Below are 15,405 nucleotides of genomic sequence, written 5' to 3'. Positions count from 1 at the left end.
AAAAAAAAAAGGGAAAATCCAGTTCTGATTTACTTCAGTCTTTGACATATATCAGCTAAAACTAATTTGAAGGGTATGTATGAGCATACAGCTTCTGTTAAGAAATGTTTTTAAAACTCTTGTCCTTCTGTAGAATTGTTCTCTTTAAAATAAAATAAAAAACCATCCATAATGTAAAATTTCCTTTGTGGTTTTGTTCTCCTTTCTGACATTTATGTGAATGTTTGTTGATGTTAGAATGTACAAATTTCTCTTGGTACCATTATCAAGAACAAAAACACCTGGAGGAAAAAAAAGCATGCATACTGTACATGGAGTCTTTTTAACAACACATACTTTCCTCACTCCTACTGATCTTATATTTTATGTTAGAAACTGCTGGGGAAACCAGAAACAACTAGATAGGTCGAAACTATAGAATCAAGAATTATAAAGTATTTGGGGACAGCCCAATACCAGCTGCAATTTTGAAAACATATAGACTTTTCCTGGACCTTTCATGGTCAAACTATCCATGATATTATAAGTGGAGTGGGGGATTTTTTGGGGTGGGCAGATAATTTAGTCTTGACTCTTGTTGATTACATGGATGCATAAAGTCATATTTCTAAACAGGTTTGTCAATGCCTTCTTTCCAGAACTCTTGAGTGTGATGAGCCCCAAATAACCTACTGGTTTCTGTGCCAAAGGCAGGAATATTACCCTGATTTCCCTGAACCAAGTCAAGCAACTGAACTACTAAACCAAACTGGTTCTCAATAAAAGAATAAAAAGGTAAAAAATAAAGGTTTCCCCCATCTAGTTGTGTTTGACTAGGGGATAGTAGTCAGCTCCATTTCCTAGCCAAGGGAGCCAGCATTGTTGAAAGACGTCATGTGGCCAGCATGACTACACACCGAGACACATGCACTACAATAAAAGAATAGCTACCAGCTATTCTACTAGAATACAGATCAGTTTTCTATTGAGAGTCCACTTTGGGGGATACCACAGCTTGATTCCCTTCCATTTACATTTCTGCCTGCAATTTTCTTTTCCACATTGCTATGGTAATCAGGCGTAGGCTGCTGGGGATTCGCAGGGATTTGGGAGAGCCCCTAGCTAAGATTCTGTGAAGTTTGGAGAACCCCCAATCCCACTCCTGGCTGGGCCTGCCCACCTCCTAGGAGTCCTAATGTGGCCCATTTTAGATGCAGGTAAGTGCAGGGCGCATGCGGAGGCTTGGGAAGGGTGAAAAACAGGCCTCCCGAAAGTGCGGGAAGGCTGGAAAAGGGCCTGTTTCTGGCTTCCAGAGAGTCTCTGGAGCCCGGGGAGACTGTTTTCGCCTCCTGGAGGCTCGAGAAAAGCCTCCGGAGTCTGGGGAGGGCAAAAATGGCCCTCTGCCATGGTGCAGGAGGCTGACTAGACCTTGACTACCATGGACACGCCCACCCAGCAACTGGGCAGAGAACCCGTTACTAAAATTTTTGAAGACCACCACAATGGTAAAGCAAGTGTTAAAATCATGACTGAAAGGGAATGTCTTATATCCACTCCCTCCTCACAGGTAACTCAAAGTATAGCCAGATATTTAATAGAATACATGCCATGAATGAAATTGGCCACAAAAAAATCTAACAGAAAAAAAATACTAGGCAATTTCCTCTCTATGTTGACCATGAAAACATATATCAGACTAGCAATGTAGTTTCAGACTAGCTTTCTGAGAAGTCCATTGCTCTTAGGGCTAGTTTAAATTCTTTAATCATATCCATTCTTGGTCACATTGTGTTGGTTCTTTATTAAGTTGAAAACTACCTCTGCTTTGATTGACTTCAGAATATTCTCCAACTCTACTTTCAGCTAAAGCAAAACTTTGGTATTTCATACATGGACTGCAAACTACATATGACCACTAGATGATGGAAAAGGCTTAGACTCAGAGGGTTCTTTATCTCTTTGCTACCATCTCTCAGTTATCTGCAATACTGTAGGAGTGTCTTCCACCATATTTATGGACAGAAAGCCAGCTTATAGTTTGACCTTTTGCTGCTGTTCCCTCTTCTTGGCATCTGCTATTGGGTCATTGCTTCATTTTGCCGTCTAATGGACCTACTGGACTGGCATTGGAAAATACTGGGGTCTACTGACCAATTGGAGAAAGCCTGTTTTGAGATTCTAGAACAAGGGAAGTTTTTGAGAGCTTTTAGCTATTAAAGAGTTTGTTGCACATTTTCCCCATTTGACTTATAAAAGCAATTCACAGTTCATTTTAATAAGAAAAAGGTTTCCAAAATAAATCTTGATAACCCTAAGTGAAAGTAAGCCATTATATAAATTGTAATTCTATTAATGCTGTTTGTGTGATAATTAAAATTATAAATTATCTTACAGTACTATCACAGCTATTGAAACATTTTTGTTTGTTTTCCAGAATGAATTATGGTGGAGTAGTATTTCAGAAAATACTGTTTCAATTCATTTTTTATTTACATACATTTTCAGCTTTGGACTGAAGTGGGTGTATATGTTTGATATATTTCCATGTACACTTTGGTCCAAAACATGGCAGCAGAAAATTTATTCCATTAAAAACAAATAGAATTCTCATCCATATAAACACTTCTATTAGATAGAGACTCTGAAGTCTATCTCAGTACTCATGTTAGCAAAAACAGTCTGATATCTTTAATGTTTCTTAAAAGAACGAGCCATTGAAAGATTAAAGTCTACACTGTTTAGAGTCCAGCCTTATCCTCACAATTTAGATTCTAAAACAAATCTGAGGGAGGCTCAAACCTAGGGTATGGTTTGTATAGTGTATGAAGTAACCAAGGAATTCTAATCATGCTGCAAGCTCTTTACTCAAACATTTTTAAAAAACATTGAAGGTTCTATACCCTTCCCACTCCTTGTAGGCAGATAAGTAGTCTAGTCCATGCTTCTATTTTCTTAAAGTTTCTATAGCACCAAATTCTGGAAGTTTGCATATAATATAATAAAACATATAAAATAATTGTCTATAGAGATTCTTAGTCATCCAGGTCATGATTGTCCCAAAAGGTGCTTTTTCAAAAGGCAACTGGACTTTGTTTTTCCACACAAAACAAAATCCAGTTGCCTTTTGAAAAAGCACCTTTGAGGTACAAAATAATTATTAGTAATTATTTTACAGACTCCCTGCCCTCATCACACACAATCTTAAAGACATTTTGATATGCATGTTTTCATGAGGATCGAAGATTTGAGGCAAATCTTTCAAGTTTTATGTAAATTATTGTTCTAAGCCTTCATTGTTTGGAGAACAACATGTTTAACATTTCATCAAGGAAGGACTTCTTGACTTTCAATGACTGATCTACATCATGACTGATGTAGAGTTTATACTAGCTAAACTTTTCTCAAACCATTGGGTTGCCCAAATGAGGCTAAACACCCTTGTCGAGTTCCCTATGCCTTTTAAATACTACAATTAAACTTTCTCTATCTCAGAACCAGAACAGGTGCATGTAGAGAAAAAAACTCGATCATTCCCCAAATTCCAGAAACCCAACAAAATTCTCTCAGATACCATAGGAGGGAAGGGATGAAACCCTATTAACCAATTTATTACCTCATCAAAGTTTTCAAAACAATGTTTGCCAAGTTGATTGGATTTATAAGAGTAATAGTCCAATACTTCTTGAGAACACCAGGTTGGGGAAAGGTAGGCTGTGCATTTGGCAAGTCTGTGTTTCTCAGAGGAAGAACACTAGAGTCAGCAATTGATGGCCTGAGAACTGCAAAGGAAGAAAAGCTTGGGAAGAGTATCAGATTTATATTGCAATGATATATGTCTAAAGGAACTGCACCTATTCTCCTAGTGATAAAGAGCAATCAAAGGCTTAAAACAGCAATATTCTATGTAACAAGGGTTCTTATCTACCCATGCTATGTCAAATGTCTAGGCAACTTCTGCCAAGTTCTAACAGAGGAGCCTTACATACTGTGTAATATAATAACAGAATAACAGAGTTGGAAGGGACTTGGGGGTTTTCTAGTCCAACTGCTTGCTCAAACAGGAAACTCTATAGCATCACTTAAAAACCTCCAGTATTGGAGCACCCACAACTTCCAGAGGCAAGTTGTTCCACTAATTAATTGTTTTAATTGTCAGGAAGGTTAGTTCTCTTCTTGATTAGTCCATTGCTTCTTGTCCTGCCTTCAGGTGCTTTGGAGAATAGCTTGACTCCCTTTCTTTGTAGTAGCCCCTTAGATAATCGAACACTGTTGTCGTATCACCCCTAATCCTTCTTTTAATTAAACTAAACATACTCAATTCTTGCAACTATTCTTTGTATGTTTATCCTCCAGTCCCATATATAAATTAGTACAATCCCAATTCCTGTAAGTGATAGTGTTACAACAATTTTGGTCTGACAAATGAACTATTTCTCTTCTAAAACTAATACTGTATATCCTCAAAATACATTGAAGTGGAGACTTTTTCTTCTAACCAGTTTTCTATAAACTGGTGAATAGGCAGACCTCTTCATAGAAAATGGAAGCCCCTGTGTTATTGGCTTACACAATTGCCTCCTTAACTTTTATCAGTCTGGAAACCAACTATTCAGTAGAGGATTTATTTTTTTCAAAGTGGAACTTTGGAAATCTGAAGCATTTGTGATCCAATGACTTCCTAACTTACAGTTATGTATTTGAAAAACACTTTCTTCTTGCAGTAGCTTAAGAGATAGTAACATTCATAATCTCAAGATAGAATGAATGATGAAGTATGAGCATCCATGAAGGTAACATCAAGAGGCTAGCATGTGTGAATGCAATTCCAAAGTCTCCAGATAAGTCATTCATATCACCACTTTATTTTATAAAGAAGGCAGACCACAGGTGAAATTTGGAAATGGGAATTAACAAAACAATGAAAATTGAAGGAAGATATGAATTTCTAAAGGTCTAGAATTCATTTCTACAATGTCCTGTCTATACAGGCGTGATTTTATTCATATAAACTGACTCCATCAATTTAAACTCTTAACCTTCCTTCTGCCAATACTATGCTACAAATATGTGCTGAAAAAAATATCTGTAGGCATAGAAATACTAACAGTTTGGGGGCTTAATTTGGGTACAAAGTTGAATGATTGCAGGTGGCAATGGCTGGAAGTATAATTACAGTAATTGCACATATTCTTCAAATTTTAGTCCCACCGTCTTGGAAAATATACATTCTCCATTCGTTTTATTGTAGGCTTGCAGTAGCAATTCTGTAGTCAGGTATTAGAAAGCTTTTTAGGCTTTCAACAAATGTATGTAGTTAGAAGAAAGCATTTTCAACTGTAACAAGCAAGGTCAGTTTAATGAGTTTTACACGTTTTTTAAAAAGAATTCTTAGATATGAGAGAGTGATTTTTGTTCCTTGCAGGTATTTTGTCTTCAAATTAGATGTGATGTGGAAATACAAAATTAGGATCTCTTCAAACAAAGCACTAACAGTTTTCTGCAACTACATAGAAAATGGGCTCACACGTAAAATGAAAGCTAGCAGTCCATCTGATTATTTCAGAGTGAACTTACCTTGGAGGGCCCTATTCTAGGTGTGATGAACAAAATAACTATTCCCCTACTCCAACTTTATCTTCCTGATGAATCTCTCTGAAAATTCAGGACTTTTAGATGCAGGCGCAGATATGCTGGGCATAAAATATTAGTTACACACAATGGTCTACAGAAGGTATGTAGGGAAGAGAAAGAAGAGCCACAGAAGGGATAGGACAAGCATGTTTTTGGTTTTAGAAATTGGCAGATTCTTTGATGCAGACAGCCTGGAGATCCTAGCAACTATTATATTCTGGTCTGTAATGTTGATGCTTATTTGTTGATAAAACACTACTGTCCTTTGAAAAATTATGTGTTGCAGTTCAAGCCACAGCTGATTGCCAGATAGAAAGTTACTTCACTGAAATGCACATAGCACAAACCAAGAAAATAATTAGGTCTTATGAGAGAGCATCAGCCTGAAATGATAAAGATGTTTGATCCAAACTAGAAAACCAATGTTTTTTAAAAAAACTTATGCAAGTGCATACAGCAAAAGCTTGTTTCGTTGAGCTAATGATTTCTCTCCAAGAGTTTGGCCTGTCATTAAAGAATTATATTCTCTCCCCATTTTTGGTTAAAAACCAAATAATGTTAGCACAAAGGCCTATTATATGTTTACAGAATCCTACTTTGCATGCGCAGAGGAATTTCTAGGAGAATGTACTATGGAGTAGAACTTTCCCCTGTTCTGAAGGGCGTGGTTTGCATTAGGACCTACTTCTTTCCTCTCCAGGAAATAAGTAAGTTCCATAAAGTACACTTGCTATATATTAATATAGTCAGCTGATTCTCTTCTTCTGGGACCTAGAAAAGAATGTTTAGGTTTTATAAAGTTAGACCCCTGGAGTCACAGAACCTTATGGGAATAGTCTTACACACCTTCTTGCTTAATTGCATGCTCTTAACCAAACCCTTTAAAGCTTACTATCATAGAAATGGGTGAAGGTGGCACCAGAGGCAGTAAGTGAGAATGGAAAGCTTCAGAGCAGTCTTAGATCAGGTTATCTCTGCCAGGATTGTTTTTGTTTACTGGCAGCTGATGCTCAGGGTTACTGCTATACTCTCTCCATCACCTGTGAATGGATCCTTTAAAGAGAAGATACTGTGGAAAAAAAACAATAACATTTAACATCTAAGGCCAGAGTTCTCCCCTTTGAGAGGTTAGAGAGCCCCCAATTCCATTTTCATTCCTACAATCTCAGGAATCATTTGAAGATATTCTACAATGGTCTTTACTAGTATTGCCTCAGAAAGGATAGTTGCCATAGTGCTGGCACAAGCCACTCCATGTTCTGTAACAACAGCAGCAACAACAAATGCCCTCTTTACAAAAGGGAGAAAAAGGAAAGAAAAACAATATGTGGGCATGATGCTTTGCACATAGCCTATACTGACTAAACACATTGTTTAGTTTTAATGGGCTCTTTGAAGAGGAAGTACAAAACTGTCCAAAATGAGAATAAGCATTAAACACAGGGGTGTCCAACTTTGCCAACCTCAGGCTTAACAGAATGACAAGAGTAACAGAATTGAAAGGGACTTTGGAGGTCTTCTAATCCAATTCCCTGCTTGGGCAGGAAAGCTTATAACATATCAGACCAATGGTTGCCCAAGCTCTTCTTAAAAGTCTACAATGTTGAAGCACCTACAATTTCTGGAGGCAAGTCATTCCACTGATTAATTTTTCTGTCAGGAAAGTCATCTTTAGTTCTAGGTTGGTTGTCTCCTTGATTAGTTTCCATCCATTGCTTCTTGTCCTGCCTTCAGGTGCTTTGGAGAATAGATGGACCCCCTTCTTCTTTATGGCAACACCTCAGATATTGCAATCCCCCCCAGCTCCCAATCTTGTGACATGCTGTCGGGGGAAGTTTGGAAGTTGAGGTCCACAAGACTTAAAGTTGCCAAGGTTGGAGACCCTTAGGTTAAGGAAAAGTTGGACATTCCAGATTGAGGCAAAGTTCCTTTTTTCCTAATGAGAAATAAATTGACAGAATCTTAAATCAACAAGTGTCACTGTGGTTTCAACTGCATGGTAGCTGAGCCAGGAATAAATCAATTCTTCCGCACATCACCAGAACACAGAGCTCTCAAGATTTGTTCAGAGTGACGGAAGAACCTCTGCTTTGCAGAAACCTTTCTCCAGATGGCTTTAGCTTTCAAGATTTTGGCTTAACTGCTAGCCTTCCCTCCCCTTTTAAGATCCCCTTCACTCTAATGGTGAGAGAAAGGTCAACATTTCCAGTAAGATGGCCCAGTTGCATCTTGGGTGATTCCCCTGAGGAAGACCGATTCTTCAGTCTGGCTGATCTTGTCCTTTGCCCTGGGCAACGGATCCCCTGAACGAGCTGCTTGGACTCCAAATGGCATCATTTGCTCAATAAATCTCAAAGATGCTTGTATCTGAAAAGTGGGTTTCTCCCCCATTTCCTCAAATGTCCCCTTCTTATCCCAGGCATCCAACATTATTATTCCATCAAAACACAACAACTGTTATGAATTGTATCATAATACTGTGAACTGCTTAAGAGCTTCCACTTTAAAATTGTAATGGGCCATGCAGACAGAAAGGGTGGGGGTGGGAGCTAAAAGCATAAATTGAAGATAATCAATGTGAATAGACCTTACCCATTGTGCAGCTTGAATAGGATAAGCACACATTATCTGGCATAATTGGTTCATGTGATTTTCTAATTGAAGAGAAGAAGTAATTAGAGCCTAATTGAAGCAAAGTAACACAATGTCTGTCAGCATTTCTCCTACTACCATATATTATATTATTACCTGTCATCTTTTATATTGGGTGGACTAACATGCACACACACACACACACACACACACACAGAGAGAGAGAGATTCCATAGTGGCTGCAATGAAGATGATTTTAGCTTTGGATTTTAATAGCTAGTGGAAAGAGGACAATAAAAGAGATGAAATGAAACTAAACAAGATTAAAATTCGGTACATGAAACTGGTGACCTCACGAATGGTTTCCAGTGCCAAATGGTTCAGCTACCCAATTAAGAAAAACAGCACATTTTGCAGCACTCCAAAAGTACATTATAAATTTGGGGGCCTCATGGTGCCAAAAGCAACCTGGTTTTCCTGAGGCCTTTTCCCTAAGGAAAGATATATACAGGGAAAATTGTAAGAAAAATATCCCGCAGTTTTTTGTTAAAAGTATAAGTTTATATGTTAAACATCCATGTTGGGATATATTTAAGACAGGGATAATTAAGGCAGGAGTCACTACAATCAACCTCCAAAATGAGGGATTGCTCATAGTACATAAAAAAATATAGAACAGAGGACAAATTCTCCCCTTCTCAACGGTAATGAGAATTTTGTGGAGGATTTTGTACCTTTTTTGTGTTCTACCCTTTTCATACATGAATGCAATATCATGTCATATACAAAAAGGGTACCTTGGTTTCATTAGTTGCTCCCATTTACCTCATTCTCATGTTGCCCAAATCAATGTTTCCCAAACTGGGCAACATCCACAAATATGGACTCCAACTCCCAGCAATAACCAGGGTGGCTGAAGAATTTGGGAACTTGAATACCATTTGCAAGGCTGTTGCTGAAATTGGAAAATGCTATCCTAGATGTCAAGACAGATGCATTTTACCAACAAAAATATGATTAATTCACTAATGATGACATTTTCTCAGGATTACTTGCTTTATTCAAATGAAGCAGCATAGCATTCAGTAGAAAGCATTTTAGAAAGTGATCTATTGATGGGAGTGTGGGGCAAACACAAAATCTAAAACAAAAAGGGAAAAAAATCGGTTCCAAATTGTACAATGTTGGTCTAATTGTACAGTGCTCCAATTTTCCTTGAAATGGGGTGTCTTGGATTTCCTCCCCTAGAGTGTGGCTGTCTTAATCTATTAATATAATACCCGAGACCTTTTAAATACATACTAGCTGCTTCCCATCTGTTGCCTTATAACTTGAGATCCAGAAGCAGCTGAAATCATGTGTCTGGGAAAAGGTTGAAATTTTAAGTTGTGTTCTTTTGCCTCATGAGGCAAGTTCTCCTTAATACAAGAAAGAAAGAAAGAAAGAAAAAAGAAAGAAAGAAAAGTCAGTGTAATAATAAAGTGGTTGTTTTGTTTAGATGAAGATGATCCTCCCCCCCCCCACCAATTGTTTTCAATAGGAACACTGTTTCTCTTGCTTCTCCTTTCCTATTCAGCCGCAAGAGAGCTAAGAGTTAGGGCCCTCTTCCAACCTACAGGGCATACTAAACAAGCATGGGAATAAGTTTTAATATATTCTAGGTCTTTTCACAATCAGACATAATTGTGAGGAAATCTCTCTCTGTGTTTAATAATGTAGAATGTAGAACTAGTTATAAGCAGATGTTGTCTATTTTACCAAGTCCATGGTACATTTTTTTTTTACTTTCTATAGTTCCTGTTTTTAATGGAATAAGCTCTTTCAGTGTTGCTTTTCCACAAAAATTAAATCCCCTCCTCCCAGCAGACACAAATCCTGCTACATCCAATGACACGGGCTTGTCATTGTGTGATCACGGACATTGTGCCATTATTAATTGAACAGATTGAATTCATCTTAATAGTTTGCCCCCTCTTGGCTTTAGACAAAAGCTTCATTCTTTCCTTCTGCTCAATTGCTCCTATAAATGGTTCATTCTTTTGGTAGATGTAGCAGCTGTTCCATTTTTTAAAACCCTCCCTTTTGGTATCACAGCTGAAATTTATTTCCTGGGTGTTAACCAATTCTAAATGCCTCTCTCTCTTTTTCTTCCAATATTTTTTTCCAACCTGATCATAGGACAAAGGAAATAGAACATGGAGAACTCTGGATTATGCAGTGATTTCTGCCTATTTTATTTATTCCTTTTATGATTTATTTTTCTTTGGCTGAGACACTTGCTTAATGTCAGGTATAAAGTATACAGTAAAACATTTCAAGTAAAAACAAATGAGTCGGGCAACATTTCAGTGAACTGTTTCTTAATCCAATCTCTAGCACAGAGTTTTGAACAGAAAAATTCAATATGCATCTAATGCATAACTTTCTCAATAGTTTTACAAATTGTGGAAGGGCAAGTGAGTGTAGATATTCCAGGACGGGGAAGATTCAAACAAATGACTGGGAAGAATAAAAGCTATTTGGGACCTTGGATGTGGGTGGAGTGAGTATATTGCAGTGTTGTTGTTATTTTCCCCTGAAACATCCGTGAATAATGTACACACTACATATAGTTTTAAAGAATATTAAATGTTTCGTGCTACATTGCGAAAGGCCAGAATTCGAGGTGATTATTAGTGCTTACTTTTCTCTTTAAACTCTCCTGGGTGTAGGAATGCAGCTTGTGGGCGCTTTTAAATCCAGATCTCTAGTTTTCCAGACTGAGGCAACAGCTAGAAACCTCTTTGATCAGCTTTGGTTAGTATAATAAGAGTAAACCTCTGGTCCCAAATTCGATTTCACAGTATAATAAGAGTTCCCTGGGTAGACAGTAAGTACAAAAGGACATCAGGCAGGCTGTCTGAACAAGAACTCAAAGGCAAGTTAACATGGCCTAGTGGTGAACAGGTTTGCCTCCCATTTGGAAGGTTGAGAGTTCAGTCCTAGGTAGTGGCAGATGTTTCTCTCCTAGGGTGCAAAGCAAAGCTGTGAGTCTAGGTGGTGTCAGGAAGGACATCAGGCCAGTAAATGCTCAGCTCAATCCAGTCACCCCCTCCCCCAAATTCTATCCTGGATTAAGGGATTTCAGGGTCATCTTTAATTTAAGGGATTTCAAGGGGAGTTTAACAATATAAATAAAAAACAAGAAAGCAATCCTTTTCTCACCAGTCAATTCTACAATTGCTATTGAAAGGTCATGCAGAAGAAGTCACTGCTGAAGGCAAGTCATAACTTTTAGCTGACCCTGTGCAATCCACTAATGGCCAGTCTTTGTGCTTTGGGTATTCAGTTCATATCATTTGAGTATTGTTAAGGTGAGTAAACAAAGAACCATAGTGTCCCAATGACTCAAACCCAATACATGGTCTCTGCAGCCACATGGTTTATAGAAATGGTCCCAACTGGAAATGATGATGGGCAGATATTTATACCAAGCTGCTGGAAAACAAAACAGCATAACAGAGTTGGAAGCAGGGGTGGGATTCTACTGGTTCAGACCAGTTCGGATGAACCGGATGTTAAATTTGCATCTGGTTCAGTGAACCGGTATTTGAACTGTTCGGCTGGCTCCACCCACCCTGCCCCACCCCTCTCAGGAGTCTCCACATGGTCCATTTTTGATGTAGGTAAGTGCAGGGTCTGTGCGGAGGCTCCAAGAAAGGAAAAAATGGCCCTTCTAGAAGTCCAAAAACAGGCCTGTTTCCAGCTTCCGGAAGGTCTCCAGAGCCCAGGGGAGCCCAATTTTGCCCTCCCAGAGGCCTGAGGGAAGCCTCTGGACCCTTGGAAAGGCAAAAAACAGCCGTACTGGAAGTACTGGAAATCACAAAATGGACCTGTTTCCGGATTCTGGAGCCTCCACAGCCTGGCGGAGGCCATTTTCATCCTCCCAGAGGCCCGAGGGAAGCTTACGGACCCTTGGGAAGGTGAAAAATGGTCCTACTGGAAGTTCTGGTAGGCCATGCCCACCATGGCCACGCCCACCCAGCATTTGGGCAGTGAACCGGTTGCTGGGATTTTTGAATCCCATCCCCAGTTGGAAGGGACCTTGTGGTCATCTAGTGCAATCTCTCCTGCCCAAGCTACACCATTTCTGGCCTTACCACAACCAAAGATGGAAAGAAGAAATGCACATCCCTTTTCCTAATTTCTTAGTCTACAGACAGTTCCATGTGATCTTTAGAGCCCAAGGAATCTGTTCAGTATCTCAGTCACCAATTCACTTGGAAAAGCCATCTTAACCTGAAACCTACATGCTAGATAACATGCTCCAAGGGATTTCCAATACAACTCTTAAACCCCACCAACAATTGACATTATTAAATACCTATTTAGTGCCCAAATTTATACATGAGCACCTTGAAAAAACTAGACTGCCTGATTTGTTCTGAAATAAGAGGCTAGCTGCGAATACCAAAATATTCTTTCCTTGGCTATTTCTATGCCAGCATCAAAGACAGGGGCACTGGTGATCCTTGTTTCTCGATGTTCATCTTACTTCTGTAAAAATATGGTTTGTTAAATCACTTCCAAGTCCAATGCCATGTTTGACACCATCAAGTGACAAGACACCTTTGGCTCTTTGGGGAAATGGATCATGTAAAATCAACTCACTTGTTGTCACCAACAAATAAGAAGTGTGGATCAAATGGGAAAATGTAACAACGCAATTGGTTGATATCCAGGAGCTGAATATTGCTGACATTGCTCCAGCTAGCCATGACTGGCTATTGCTTCCTCAGGTATTTCCCCACCTGTATTTGTGGAATATCCCAAGCGGCATGATGCCCTAGAGGTAAAGATGCTCACCTCCTACTTGGAAGGTTGAGAGTTCAATTCCAGGGAGTGGCAGGCGTTTCTATATCAGGTCACAAAGAGAAAATATCTGCTGCAAACTCCACATAGGCAACAGGAAAGGCATCTGGCCAGTAAACACGTAGTTCCACTCAGTTGCCCTGACTCTAGCTTGAAACAAGGGACCACAAGCTTGTAAAAAGAAAAAAAATGTGGAATATCAAAATCAAATGCTGATGGAATTTGAGAATGCTTAGGCTCCACTGGGATGGAAGCTAGATAAAACAGAAATAATAGGTATTGACAACAGTTATGCTACTGTCAGAACCAGTACAATCAGAATTCTGGAAGAACTCAATGCTACACTATGCCTGTGCTGAAAAAATTGCCCTGGGTGCATATTGTTTCTGGCTAAATATAGGTAATTACTGTTAAATACCTATATAAATGAAGTGTAGGTGACTTGAAGAAATTACTTCTTCCTATATGAACCTCTTATTTGATGAGATCATCTGAAGATGTTTCCTTATAGTTGCTGCCTGCTTCTCCTAGACCTAGAACAATGTGGAGTCAAGCCTTCTCTGTCATAACACTAATTCTCAGGAAGGCTCTAATGAAAGGCCTCACTTCTTTCTAGGTTTTAAAGAAAGCTCAATGACGCAAATTCTTAATTGTTGATTTACATGGTGTTAAATTGTTTTATTGTGAATCAGGAGTTCCCCTGCTAGTTGTTAATTGGTAAGTTAAACAACTACATGCCTGCATTTCGAGGAAATCCCCTGACTGCACAGAAAGTACTTATGTTAGAAAGGTTTCACTTCCAGAATAATGAGCACAGAACCGCCAAGTTCTGTATTAGAAGAAGTGATGAATCAGGGGTGTGGTGGTTCAGATTGGAAAGCAAAGAGCAGGTGTCAGTAGTGGGATTCAATTTTTTTTACTACCAGTTCTGTGGGTGTGGCTTGGTGGGCGTGGCAAGGGAAGAATACTGTAAAATCTCCAGTCAGAGGTAGTATTTGCTGGTTCTCTAAACTACTCAAAATTTCCGTTACTGGTTCTCCAGAACTGGTCAGAACCTGCTGAATACCACCTCTGGCAGGTGTGAAGCAAGCAGGGCTACAAAGATACCTGTTATGTCCTTGGGGCTGACACCAGTTCCCCATCAGGTCCGCAATTCCTGCAGGGGCGTTCTTAGTCCCCATTGGCTGGCTCCCTTCGACAGTCGGCTATAAAAGCCGGCTGCTAGGTTGAGCCAGCTGCTGTTCGCTGGTAGGTCTGCTGTTAGCTGCAGACGCGACAGCTCCCTTTATTCCCACGAATAAAGTGTGTTATGACTGAAGCTCTGGTGTGGCCTCCCTCCTTTCTGAACTTAACATTGGCGACGAAGGTGGGATCTGGCCAACCAGCAGCTATACAAGAGCTGAATATCATGAATCTGAAGCGCTGAACCGTAGCCGTGCCGTTGAGAGCTCGGTCAGCCAATTGAGAAGGAAGCGAAGCGGAGCGTGTAGCCGCTCAAGAACACAAACTAGCTACAAGAGAGTGGGCGCTGAGAGCCTCAGCCGCCCAACAGCAAACTTGCCAGAATTTCGTGTAGCGAAGCTCCAGCGCGACGCTCACGACCGCTAAATCTAGGCGCGAAATTCAAATCGCTGTCAGCGCGCAGCTGCAGCATCGCCGCCTCGCCCTTGTAAGGGCGCGAATTTCAAACAGACGTCAGTTATAGCGTCTGTTCCCAGCCGCCAAGGGCTGCAGAGAGCGAGAAAACCCAGAGAGATTCCACGAGCTGAATCACCAGACCGAAATTGCACTGCGAGCGCAGCTGCTACCTGTACAACCCAGAGAGAACTCAGAAGCTGAACACTCGTTTAACAGCACTACAAACTTTCCAGGGCCTGTATTCCCAGTGAGACTTGTTTTACCTGCCACAAGCTGAACCAGTCATGAATGCGAATCCGGCGTTCCCGCCATTTAAGCCAGACGAAGATAAATGGGACTCTTATAAAAACCGGTTTAACCATTATATTGATGCTGTAGGTCTGGCCGACTTACAGACAACAAAAAGAAGTCCTTCTTCCTGAGCTACTGTGGGGCCACCGTATTTGACACAGCAACAGCACTGTTCGCCCCAAGAGAACTCAAGAATGTCCCATGGTCTGAGCTACTGGAGACCCTCTCCAATCATTATTCGCCGAAACCGTCGCAGATCGCGAGCGCTTCACCTTTCGCATGAGGAAGCAAGCGGAGGAAGAAACCATAAACCAATATATGGCAGCCCTCAGAACCGCAGCCCTGCACTGTGAATTTAAAGGCTACCTTGATGACATGCTCCTGGACCAACTTGTCTGGAGTCAAGGATACAAGACTACAGAG

The 15,405-nt window shown here is 40.1% G+C and overlaps 1 long non-coding RNA gene across 1 annotated transcript; it reads right to left on the bottom strand.

The window, feature by feature from the left end:
• Positions 1-7,372: 7,372 nt before the first annotated feature.
• LOC148128124 (uncharacterized) lies at positions 7,373-11,341 on the bottom strand. Its single transcript, XR_015740900.1, has 4 exons — positions 10,886-11,341; positions 9,505-9,620; positions 8,203-8,264; positions 7,373-7,546 (listed from the first exon to the last, which is right to left on the bottom strand). It is a non-coding gene; the product is annotated as an uncharacterized LOC148128124 (long non-coding RNA).
• Between the last annotated feature and the right edge of the window lie 4,064 nt (positions 11,342-15,405).

The sequence above is a fragment of the Pseudonaja textilis genome, chromosome 1 (genome assembly GCF_049901715.1).
Source record: "Pseudonaja textilis isolate UNSWEBS1 chromosome 1, rPseTex1.2, whole genome shotgun sequence".
Taxonomy (NCBI): Eukaryota; Metazoa; Chordata; class Lepidosauria; order Squamata; family Elapidae; genus Pseudonaja; species Pseudonaja textilis.
Note: the sequence above shows the minus strand (reverse complement) of the source record. Positions and strands in the feature narration are given on the sequence as shown.